General features: G+C 44.7%; 1 long non-coding RNA gene across 1 annotated transcript in view; it reads right to left on the bottom strand.

Annotated features, from left to right (window-relative positions):
• Window positions 1-5,008: 5,008 nt before the first annotated feature.
• Window positions 5,009-12,374, bottom strand: part of LOC112551556 — a 67,595-nt gene continuing 60,229 nt past the window's right edge. Inside the window, exon 4 of the long non-coding RNA XR_003095851.1 lies at window positions 5,009-5,169. This is a non-coding gene — a long non-coding RNA (uncharacterized LOC112551556). The remainder of the gene's footprint in view (window positions 5,170-12,374) is intronic.

Genomic DNA, 12,374 nt, shown 5'->3' with positions numbered 1-12,374 from the left:
GAAAAGTATGAAAAAGCTAAGGCAGATGTTATACTGTTGCCTATTAATCAGATACTTTGTCTATTGAAAAGAATAAAAACATTCAGTCAGAGAAATTTTAAAATAAAAAATAAACTATATTTCTTCTCAAAGGAAAGGCTTGTTTGCTAACAGTATTGATGTTCTACTAATCTGCTGTTATGTATAATGGAATGAACATTCAGGCAAGAGAATGACAAAGGAAACCTATCTAAAAACATAACATAGTTTGTGGAAATTCTATATTTTGGAAAAGCAAAGCACAGTTTGTACTTTTATTAACAAGATTAGCTCCATTTCACTTAGCAGTTTATAGAAGAATTATAGATTTCTGACAAACATCCCTCAAAGACATATTTTTCAGTCCGTCGCGTAAGTGGCCCAGCCAACTTCTTTTATTATGCTCCTTATGAATTTGACCCTGCCCTGATAACTGTTATGTTACTTTTTCAGCTTTTGATGAATGTGTTTTTGCTTCAGTTTTCAGTAAAGAGGCTGTTTGGCAAGAAAAATTTGCAATGTGATATTTTCTAAACACAATTAGCCTCAGGGAGCAAAAGGAGGGGGCTCAGTGCAGATAATGAGCTTTGCTTCCCTGACAGCACGTTGTCCAGATACATTTCTTGTTCTGAAATTCAAATTATATAAGCAATAGTTTGTGGCAGAGCACAGCGAAGAGGATTCTAGTTCTGGTGAGAGTGAGATATAGGTACTGAGAGAGACAAGCCTCTTTGTTGTCAATCTATTTGCACAACATGGATTGCTTGTCCTTACCATGATACCATTGCTAACTGAGAGTAAAAAGACAAAACACTTCACATTCAAAGTATGTCATTGGCAAGTTCACAAAAAGTGCCAGATAGGAAAGTAAACAGGTCCTGAAAATACACCAGTCCTGGTTGAAGCCCAGTTTTGATAGTGGCACTGGAGAGACACAGAAAGCTCTCAAATACAATTGATAACATGACTGGGAAAAGTGGGAGAAAGGGATTTTAAGCTAGAGAAGGGATTTAAAGCTACAACACACACTTTTGACCCCAAATCAACCTCCCCCCCACTGCAATTTCATGTGTGTATGTTAATCAGAGAAGCTGGGGTTTTTTCCACTGGAAATGCAGCACTGCTGGAGACACTGTGCGTACTACACAGCTGCTATGGTGGCTGTTGCTTGTGTCTTGCTCAGACAGCTGAAGAGGCAGAGTCTGAGTTAATAAACTTCTCACAGGCATAACTATTGGTTGAGCACTGTAGCTTGTACCGGAAGCAGCGAGCGACCTACCGGTAATATCTTGATGAAGCTTGTAATGTGGAAATGTGGCAGGGCACTTGATGTGCCAGCTACTTTAAGAGGTCAGGCAGTCTTCCGAGTGACCTGCAGGGGGGGTCAGGCCTAATTAGAGTCAGCTGACCCAGGAGCCAAGCCAACCCATGTGGCAGGGAGGATGTGGCAGGGGCAGGGAGCTGATCAAGGGAGCCAGAGTCCCCACTGCATCCCCCACCAGACTGAGCTGTGCAGCAGAGAGGACATGTGCCTGGGCATAGGGAGAGGCCAGATGAGCCCTGAGAAGGGGGCTGAGTGCCAGGAGCCTAGTGAGAGGCCAGGCCAGCCCAGACTGAGGGGTTTTGTGCACAGGGGCCTCAGGAGAGGCCAGGCCAGCCCTGGAAGAGGAGCTGAGAGTCTGTAGGCCTACTGAGGGGCCAGGTGAGCCCTGAGAGAGAGGCCAATTGTTTAGGGGACCTAGTTAAGGGTCTGGGTGAAGCCAGTGAGTGGGGCAGAGTGTGGGATCTATTGAGGGGTCCAAATGAGTCCCAGAGAAGGAGGAGCTGCACAGGAAGACTTAGGGAGGGCTCCGAGCCCAGAGAGAAAAAGTAATCTATGGAGTAGCCCAAGAGGGCAGACCCACAGAGAGTAGAGGGCTAGCAGCTGGAGGACTGACCTTGGCCTGTGTGTTGCCAGGGCCCAGGAGGGGCTGAAGGATAAAACACACCATGGCAGAAACTGCCAGAGCCGGGAGAGCCTAGAGTTCTCAACTGGCCTGAGGCAGGACCAGGGTCTAGGAGAGGCCAAAGGTCCTTGTATGGCCACAGCTGAAAGGAAGAGGTCAAGGGGGGTGCAGCCCAGGATGACGATGTCTGGTGCTTGGCCATCTGAGAAGAAGGGATCAAGGACAGGGTTCCAAGAGATGGAGGATGTAGAGTAGAGATGGAGGCAGGGCCAGGGGGGCTGGTGGTTAGCAGCCCAGGAGCAGCACAGGACATCTAAGGGGGAGCCCAGAGACAGGGAGATGTAAGATCAGGTTAGGCTTGAGGATAGGTAGGTGGAGAATTCCCCCGCATTCTCCGAAGGGCCGGGGGGGCGTGCTCTGTGCCCAGCCAATGGCAGGCGGGCGCCACGCTTCCTTCCGAGTTGCTCCATTCTAAGACCTAAAACTGCACCCTACTGGAGTTGGTTAGTGTGGTGGGGATGCCTGTGGTGGGGTAGCCTCCATGAAATGCTGCACATGGGCCACTGAGGGAAAGGAGAGGATGGGACACCAGAAAACCTCAGCTCCCACTACCTTGTGGGTTATCCCAGGGAGGGGGAAGGCTAAGGGAGCAAACCCTACAGAAAAGCACTTGCCAGGAAGATTGGGACCATGTGGATCCAGAGGCCCAGTGAGGGGCCTGAGGACTGAGTGAAGAGAGGCCCAGATATAATGTGGCCCAGTTAGGGGCCAGCGAGCAAAGTGTAGGGCTGGCTGGGTCTGAGGCCTAGAGAGCAGCTTGGAGAATGAAGAATTAACAGGGTCTAAGACAAGAGAACAAGATGGGAGCTGACAGCTGGGAGAGAGGCTGAGAAAGAGACCAAGGAGCCTACAGCCCAGTGAGTGGTTCTGTGAGAGACCAAGAGGTCTGAGGGCCCAGAGAGGGGCCAGAGGAGAGACTGAGGGGTCTGGCAATCTGAATGAGGCTGAGAGAGAGACCAAGGGGTCTGAAGTGGGCCCAGAGTGGGGCTGAGAGAGGCCAAGGCATTGGCAGGTCCAGTGAGGGGCTATATCAGCAACAGATAGGCCATCTGTAAGAATGCCATCTGTGAGGCATGGGACATGGTGTAGGAGAGGTATGGAGCCATGTGATTGGCCCATAAGGAAAGGACCACACATTGGGTGGTCGTTATAGTAAGGTCAGGGTAGCCCCCCACAATATATATATTAATTAACATCAAGGGATGGCAGGCGAGAACAGGGTGGGCTGCCCCTAGAACATGATATTACAAAAAAAATGTTGGGGTGCCCTGTTAGAGTAAACAACACTTTATTTACAGGAACTTATATACAGAACTACTTACAATAAGGAGCTAACAGTCTTGCTGTTGCCCTTGTAAAGGTCTGGGGCCTAACCATTCATGATAGAGTAAGTCCTTCAGGAAACATGCAGAATCTAGGAGGTATGGCATCCCAAGAGACTCTCTGAGTGAGCTAGCTGACACCAAGAAGTTCTTGCTGCTTGCTACCTCACCCAGACCATCTACTGGGATGCCACACTTTCTGGACACTTCCTCAGAGGACTTGATCTATGTCACAGAGTCAGTCATGACTCTGGAAAAATATTTTTTTCTACATTTTGTGTTCTAAAAAACAAGATGCATGTTTTATCTGGGGGGCATATTGTATGGAAGAAAATACGGTAACAGTCTCAAAATATTGGAAGAAATGAACAGTTATTCACATGCAGAAAGTGAGTATAAGGGCCAATGAATTTCTGCTATACATTAGTTAAGCTTTACAAGATGATGATGCAGCACTGAAAAAAAATGAACTCCCAAAGAGGAGGTAGAATAGAATAGTCACCACTGGAGCTACAAAAAATGAGATTAAATAATCATCTCACTCATGAGGGTGCTTTTAAGGAATAGCTGAACTAAACCAACTATGGGCTCATCAAGCCCTGACTCTGCACAGTTCCCAACCAGTCTATCTCAGAAGATCTATTCCAAGAATGTACAAGAAATTTGGAATTCCCAGGCTATGCCACTTAGGAGATATTCACAAGCAACAGTAAATAGTAAAACATTTTTCCACAAGAGAAATCTGTGCAAGTCACATATCCCAGAGGCCAATGCCAGATCTTCAGCCCCGCTACATCTACTTACATTATTCATCAACAGATCTTTCTGTCCTAGGGGTGTAAAGGGACAGAGGTAAGGGGTGTAAAGCCAGCTATGCTGCTACCCACACACCCTCATAAGCCCTAGCTATAGGGATCAAGACCAAGTAAAAGAGTCTTGATCCCAGTTACTGAAATGGCCCTCAGCGCTGTCTGCAGTTGGAACAACTTAGAGCAGCTTTAAGTAAACTGTATGAAATCTTGATGCACTGTGAAGAATCAGGGAGCTTCTCTAGGTGCCAAACAGTTGGTCAGGTACAAAAGCACCTTTTGGTTTTGTGGAAGAAACCTGGAGAAGTTTTTCAAGTCAACCTTGGAAGGTATTTTATAAATTTGACACAGTGATTGGGTTTTAGATGAATAGGAGTTAGACATCCAGCAGGTACTTAACAGCTCTTTATACCTTTTAAAATTCCCATCACCTCTTGATTATGGAGTCCATTCCATTATATTTATGCTCTATGTTAAATCCTTGTTTTTCAGTTTAGCCAGGATTTCACCATCTTCATTATCTTACAACAAAATAAATCAAGATTGTCCTGGTCTAACTTATTTCCTCTGGCATTGTATTGCTATGTTAGTTTAACCAGAACACTCAAATTTCTCCTTTATTCATGTACTTTCCATCTACCACAACCCCCAATCAAGACCACTTTTTTCCAGTTAGGAGAAATTCTTTTTTTTAATAAGCTGTTACTGTAGCTTAATAGCCTAGAAGGAAAAAAGCCCCTCCTTTGTGAACCTTTCAGATACTGGATATTAACTCTTGTAAAGTAGACAAATGAAAGAGGGAGCACATGTTGTACATTATAGGCTTACATTTTGATGGTAGGCTGCTGCTGTTTCCTCTTGGATTTGTTTCACCTCAGCCTCATTGGTTTCTTGAATCTTCTGAACTTTTGCCATTAATTCTGGGTCCCCACCATTCATTGTATAGAGCTTTCCTTCTAGCTGAAGTATGAGAGCTTCTGACTGTATAAGCCTCTCTCTCATCCATTTAGATCTCTATTGTTTTATTAAGAGAAAAATGAATTAGTCTCTTGGGGGACAAAAAAACAGACTAAGACAACATTACAGCATTTGTTTAGGGTGAAAAAACAAAAGGTATATTTCAGGTGCTCTGTGCATGTGGAAACAATCTAGTAAACTGATGTTGGTATTACTTCTAGTTAATTGCCCCATGCATTTACAAGAGTAACTTGTAAACAGATCTGTTTTTCGTGTTAGAGTCCATTATGAATTTCTGAGGAAAAAAAAAAGGCAAAGACACAGAAAATCTGTTTCTTTGCCCTTTTCTGTTTCAACTGTACCAATTTAGAGAAAAAAAATTCAACCACAGCCTATTTAGCAGCTCCCAAAGAGGAAATAAATATATACAAGTAATGTGCATCTTTTTAATACATCTGCATCTTATCTTTCAGCTAATTAGCTATAAAAGTCTATGACACACTTTAACAACAACTTATGGGAATCAAGATCAATAACACCTAATTAAAATGTATATTCTTCATAATAGCGAAATCTTCTCTGCCTTCACCTCTCCCTGTTTTCCTCACCCCCAACTCCACCACAGCCTACAGCAATTATATTATCTCTCTCTTCAGAGCAAGTGATGGCTGCCACAACGCACATGCCAGTCTGCATTAGTCCTGTTAACTTGATGCTCTGAAAAAATGATGGAGAAATAATATAATATATCACACCGTCAGCTTAATCTGCACTGTTCTCAGTGCTGCAAATTACAGGGCAGCTCAGTCTTGTTTCCACAGTCCATAATGGTAATAAGTGAGGGGGCAAATGCAGTACCAAAGAGGAGACTTGGGGTGTGAGCCAAACCACAAAAAAGAAAAAAAGTTTTGGGAATAAATTGGAGGTTCTTGAACAGCACACTTTCATTTACCATGCCTATAATAGAATCTTTGTTAATACGATGAAAAATGCCAATTAATATCAAGCTACTGTTATCATTGCTAAACTACTTATAGTAATCTAGTACAGGTTCATTTGTTACTACTATACACAGACATCTGACAGAAAATTATATGTTATACTTTGGTCAAGAGAATTATTGCTCCTTCTGGTCTGGGAAAAAGAAAAACCCCAAATTGTAAGTAATAGGTTATATTTCATACAGAATCACACTTTTGGAGGTAGTAAGTGCTAGCAGAGACTCGATAGCTCAAGTGCCTTATACAGGATTTAGGTGCTTGGGCTGTTTTCAGGGAAAGGGCAGAGTCATGGTCTGTGTTAAAAAGAGGGCAAATATCAGTATTTGACTGATGAGACTTAGAGAGGTCCTGCAATACACACATGTCCTTGGATGATTAGATCATGCAGACAGCTCTGATTTTGACAGGCTACTCAGCACATCAAGAGCAGTTTTAGGAGAAAGAAGTGAGAGGAAAAGTGGGAGTCTAACTTGCAAATCAATAATCACAAGAATGACTTCTGTTAACATTCCAAATAGAACTATGCAGTGTGTATACGGATCAAACAAAGTAAAAACAAATGCTTTTCCAAGAGTATAGCTCTAGAGATTCTATTTGTCCAAAAAGAGTCCAATTGAGAAGGCAAGTTCAGTTTTGACCTTCACTACTCCGTACATACACGTGTGCATAATCTAATACATAATCTAATACATAATCTAATACATACACGTGTGCATAACCTAATATTAGGGCTCAGACTCATCTATTGTTCACAGAAAAACAGTCAAATAACAGAGAAATTTGGCAGGATCAGCAAGGATCTTCCTTTAAGTCTTAAGGCAATAGTTTGCTTTTGGGAGTCCCCCGCCCCCCCACAACCTGTTCTTCTCTCACAAATATTACCATATTTAGCCAAATCCAAGACAACCCTGAATTGAAGATGACCTTCCTATAATTAGATAATATATACGGGAAAAACTTATACATGTGTTATCATTTTCCATGTACAGAATCTAATTAGTGGAGGGTTGTCTTAAATTTGTCCCCCCACTGCTGACGCATGGAAAGCAATGGCAGGGGGGGCAGAGGGTAGACAAGCAATAGAAGGCAGAAGGTAGGAAGGCAGTAGGGGGCAGGCAGTGGGGCTTGACCTCTGCCCCTTGCCCGCTGCCACCTGCCTTCCCTCATCTGCTTGCCCCACCCCCATGCCTGCTCTCCCTACCTCTAGCCCCCCTGCCCATGCTCCCAGAGCCTCAGGTCCCCTTTCCCCTTCCTCTCCCATCTCCCCCTGCTTCTGCCACTGCTTATTCTTGGTCTGGCAGGGGCATGGAGCATGTGTTTACTCCAGCCCCAGCTCAGCCCTTACCACTGGTGACAACATGGCAGCTCTGGCCCCAGCTATAAGGCCTGGCCCAAGCTATGGGGCCAAAACAAACACATGCTCCATGCCCCAGGCAGCAATGAGGATGGAGCCTACCAGAACTAGAGCTGGAGCCAGAGCAGGAGTAAGGGTAAGCAGCAAAGTAGGGGTTGAGGAGTTGGGCAGGTGGAGGGCAGAGGCTGGGGTGGAGGGAGATGGAGAAAGAGGCAGTGGAGAGGGTAAAGGCTGCAGAGGCCCAGGGAGCAGAGTTGACAGGGGAGTAGGCAGCAGCTGCAGCTTCAGCTCCAACCCTGGGTTGGGGCTAGGGCCCAGGAGCCATCTGCCTTCACCCCCCAACCCCCAGCTTCATACTCAAATCTAGGACAAGGGGCTTCCCCCCCCGCCATGTTAAATGGGAGGGGAGGGGAAGGGGTCATCTTGATTTTGAGTAAATATGGTAATTCACCTCACTGCGTGCTTGAGCAAAAAAAACAAAATCATCAGTGGGTAACAGCAGCATCAAATCACCAAGGGAAACAACAAAAGTACAGGAACTAGGGAGGGAAATATATACATAAGCAAAGGAACAGCCAAGAAAACCAACTAATCAGAAGGCAAAAAAAAAATGCAAATCCCAGAAACTCATGGTTCAGCCAACTGCAAATTGGCCAACATTTCATCAACCTGCTGCAGATGCCAAGGACTCCATTGGCCATCACCCAGCTAGGGAGAAGAGGTCCATTGAAAGCTCTTAATTATAACAGATAGGGATGTATTCTCTGACATCTTTAAATCAATTATAGTTTATGGGAGGATTTGACAGGAGGTGGATTATATTAGATATAACCTGTTCAAATACTCTCTCCCTAAAGCATCTAATACTTGCTGCTGTCATAATAAGTTACTGGGCAAGATGGACCACAGATCTGACCTCGTATAGCACTTCTTATGTTCTTCACTCCTTGAACTTAAAGACTGTCCCACTACCCGCCCACAACCTTGAAGTAATGCTGAAAGTCAGTACATCAGATCTATCTATCATTGTTCCACTAAGGGGCAATTACTTTCTTCAAAAATCTTTCAGGACTTGCTTATACTTATTTCTCAAATACACCCATGAGAGTAATCTAACTCAGACAAATTTTCAATTTCTGGATCAAAGTAAATCTTCAAATATTGAAAAGTCCTCCTGGCAGACAGACAAATGGACAAGTCCATGCCTTCATTTATGCTGTCAGGATTTCCCCCCAGCCTCAGGAGGCACTAGTCATTCACTTCAAGGAAAAACAATCTGGCCATTTTTATAGGAATATCTGACCTTGGAGAGTGAGATTCAGAGCATGCTAGAGACCATATCCTACTGTTCTCTGTGTTGTGTAGAAATAAGTATTTCAACCAGGTACACAGAAGAGCCAAAGCTCAGCCCATGCTTCCAATCTGAGTAGCCATGGAAAAGTAGAATACTCCATGATATCTGAGCAACTACTTTAAATGCTCCAAGAAGTACTAGAGCTTTATTGTGGCCCACCGTTGCCCAGATACACAATGGTGGCAGCAAAAGCTTTTCTGCATCTACTTTCCCCAGGGTACAGGCTACAGCACAAAGTGAGACAGGCAGACCCTATTTCACATGAAAGTGAACAGTTAAAGTTTTATATCACTGCTCATAAGGGAGGGGCAGCAAAGACTTCTTGAATTTGACTTTTAGATGTCAGATATCCTCCATTCTTCAACAATTCCCAATCTCCCATTTGAGAGGAAAAGAAACTATTGTATAGAATCAAAAGACCAGGCACAAGAATGTTTTCCATGTCATATATTTTTTAAAGAAAATCTTGTTATTGATTCAAGATACTAATAATTAAAGTTAACAGTCTATAGCCAAGCTAATAATAAAGATATAGAATATGCCCTTTTGGATCAAATCATCACTCCATCAAGCCTGTTACCCTGTCTTTGCCAGTAACAGGTACACAGTTCTTCAGGGGGAACCTAAAAAACTCTCATCGTACACTTAAGCACTGTTCACTATGGGCATGGGAGAGAAATTAATTCTTGGCCATGCAGACAAGCAGCTGTTTCTTTAATCAAGAGGTTCAGTGTCTCCTTATCTCACTCTGTGCAGTTACACATGCTGAAAAGCTATAGAATAAGCCTACCCTCTTTTAACAAACAGCATGATTTGACTTTTAGTTTACTTTGGCAATGAACCCCACTGGATGACTGTGCACTGTGCAAAGCTGTATTTCCTTGTATTTATTTATTTACCTTTTACCAGCTTCAGATTCTAAGGAGAGACCCTTTATTTCTTCTTACCAGATAGCTGAAAAAATTCTTGCTCAGTTGAATTGAAATAGTCCATTTGTTTGCAATTTATTTCATTTCTATGAGCTATTTCATCTCTTTTTTTTACAAAAGTCTCTTATGAGGTAGGAGAGCCCTAAAAAGTACCTCCTCCATTGTATTCCCAGAGGCCATGAATGATCATTATCTTCTATGTAAGATGCTTAGACAGTAGGGCTGTGCGAAGCTTCGGTCCCTGATTCAATTCAATGGAGATTTGACTAGATTTGGTGGCTGAACCCTCTGAATCAATTCAGAGAGATTCAGAAAGATTCAGCGATTTGGATATAGACACAGCTTTAAATGTTTTTTCTACGTACCTCAAGGTAGCAGGCAGCTCATGAATGCTGCAATGGTGGGGCAAATGGAGCATCCCTCAGGAGCATGGGGGGTCCCCAGGGTGCTCAGCAGCAGACCCGGAAGTGGACAAGCAGCACTTCCAGTCCACTTCTGGGTCCACCAGGGAGCACACTGGGAGGCCCCCTCGTGCCCCCCTGGCTCAGTGCCTGGTGCTTGCTTGGTCTGGGGGGGCACCCAGGGTCCTCCCATGGCCAATCACCAAGTCAAGAAGCCCAGGGGAGAAGAGGCCCAGTGCGCTCGTTGGTGGACCCAGAAGTGGACTGGAGGTACTTCCAGTCCACTTCTGGGTTTGCCCTGGAGCATGCATGGGAGCCCTACACACTCCTGTGGGATGCTCCATCCACCCCACCATTGCAGCGCTCATGAGCCATGCCTGGTACCTCAAGGTATGTAGAAAAAACATTTAAAGCTGTGTGTACGGCCAGATCATGGATTCTCTGAATCAACATCGAATCTTCAGATTCGGATTTGGCCAACTTGAATTGGGGACAGTGATCTGAATCAATTAATCAAATCACTGTCCCTGATTCAGGCCGCATCCATATCCAAATCTAGTATGGCCCATTTCGCATACCCCTATTAGACAGCCTTCATTAGTATAGCATTTGAGAACCTCATCTTTAATCAAAACCCCTGTGAGGGAGGGAAGCATTTTCTCCATTTAAGAGAAGAAAAATTAAGAAGCTTTCATTAAGAAGTTTTCATTTCATTCAAACTCCACTCCTTTTCAGACACATATGCCTGACTCAGGGCTTCAGGCAAGCATCTCTATCTAGTTGGGCTCTACAGCCCAAAATCCCTTTCCAAGGGGAGAAGGTTATATCCACTCAAAAGGAAAGCATCATCTTTTAAAATGTGGCCTGAGAAGGAAGTGATGATGAGCCCCACATTTTCAGTTAAGCCTGGTGTTCAATTAAGCTGCTCAATTAAGCCTGGTGCTTCTCCCAGCCACTGCTGCTGGCCCCAGACCTATGGTACTGGCAGGGACCTGCACATGCAGCCCCGATCATGGCCCACCCCACACCTCCCCTGCTCACACCAAGCAGTGGCAGCAGAGGTTGTCGAAGCTGTGCTCAGTGTGGGGGAAAAGAGCCCCCCTCTCCCTTCACTGCTGCAAGGCCATTCTTGCTGCAGTCATCCAGAGTCAGCACCCAGGTTGCCTTGTGGCTCCTCTGTACTTCCACCAGTACCCTCCTGGGCAGCCCACAGGTGGCAGTGATGGCGGTGGAAAGGAGCCACAGGCCAGCCTGGGCACAGGCTCCGGGCAGCTGCAGCAAGACGGATTTAGCAGCAGCAAAGGGGAGGGACCACTTTTCCCCTGCACCAAGCAGCAGCTTCTGCTCAGCCACTGCCACTGCTCAGCTACTGGTCCCTTAAGAGGTACTTAGTGCCCTGCCACCTAGCAAAATCTAGCCTACCAGAATTTTCAACCATGCACCCAGGCTTCCCATATAATCTCTGGAAACACTTACATGGAGCAACTAGCTAAGTAGAAAGCCATATAAGATAATCAGAAGTGTAAAGTAGATGAAGAAGGATCTTAAGCACCCGTCTCTGGCCAAAAAACGCACCTCTCTTCTCCCAGAATCATGAGCTCTGAACATTCTTCCTTGTCACAGATGTCTAGAGGGCATTTACTGGGAGAGGGGGCAAGCACATGTGCGTAGTCACAAACACAAGCGCATCTACCTTAAAATTGGGTATCACCTCAACTGGGGGAGGTCTGGGTTCAAATGTTCATCTCCAGCTTCCTCCAGGACTGCACTAATCAGCAGGCTACTGGGTATTCTGAGGAAACTATCTCAATTCCTTCTATAGGACCTGTCCACCTTGTACTACTAATTTAACATTTAGTACAGTAAAGACTTCATCCACACTGGGCACTTGTGCACATATGCATTTACAGTGCAGTAACTGAAAGTACTGTGCAGTATGGGCACAAGTCTACATGTGCATCAGCCAGGCATCAAATTACACTCAATTAGTTACTGTGCAGTAACACATATGTAGATGCCTTACTGTGCAGTGACACTGTGTATATGAACTGATTTGGGACTAACTTTAGGCACGTGTAGATGCTGGCCTAGTCCCTCTTACTGTGCAGTAATTTACTGTGCAGTAAATTTAAATTGGTGTAAATGCATGTGTAGACATGCCCACTGAGTGCCCTAACCACCAGCCTCTCGCATCTAAGTCTCTCTAACCTAATGAAATCTTCT

The sequence above is a fragment of the Alligator sinensis genome, unplaced genomic scaffold (genome assembly GCF_000455745.1).
Source record: "Alligator sinensis unplaced genomic scaffold, ASM45574v1 scaffold696_3, whole genome shotgun sequence".
Classification (NCBI taxonomy): domain Eukaryota; kingdom Metazoa; phylum Chordata; order Crocodylia; family Alligatoridae; genus Alligator; species Alligator sinensis.
The sequence above is the reverse complement of the archived record's forward strand: the minus strand, read 5'-3'. Positions and strand labels throughout refer to the sequence as shown.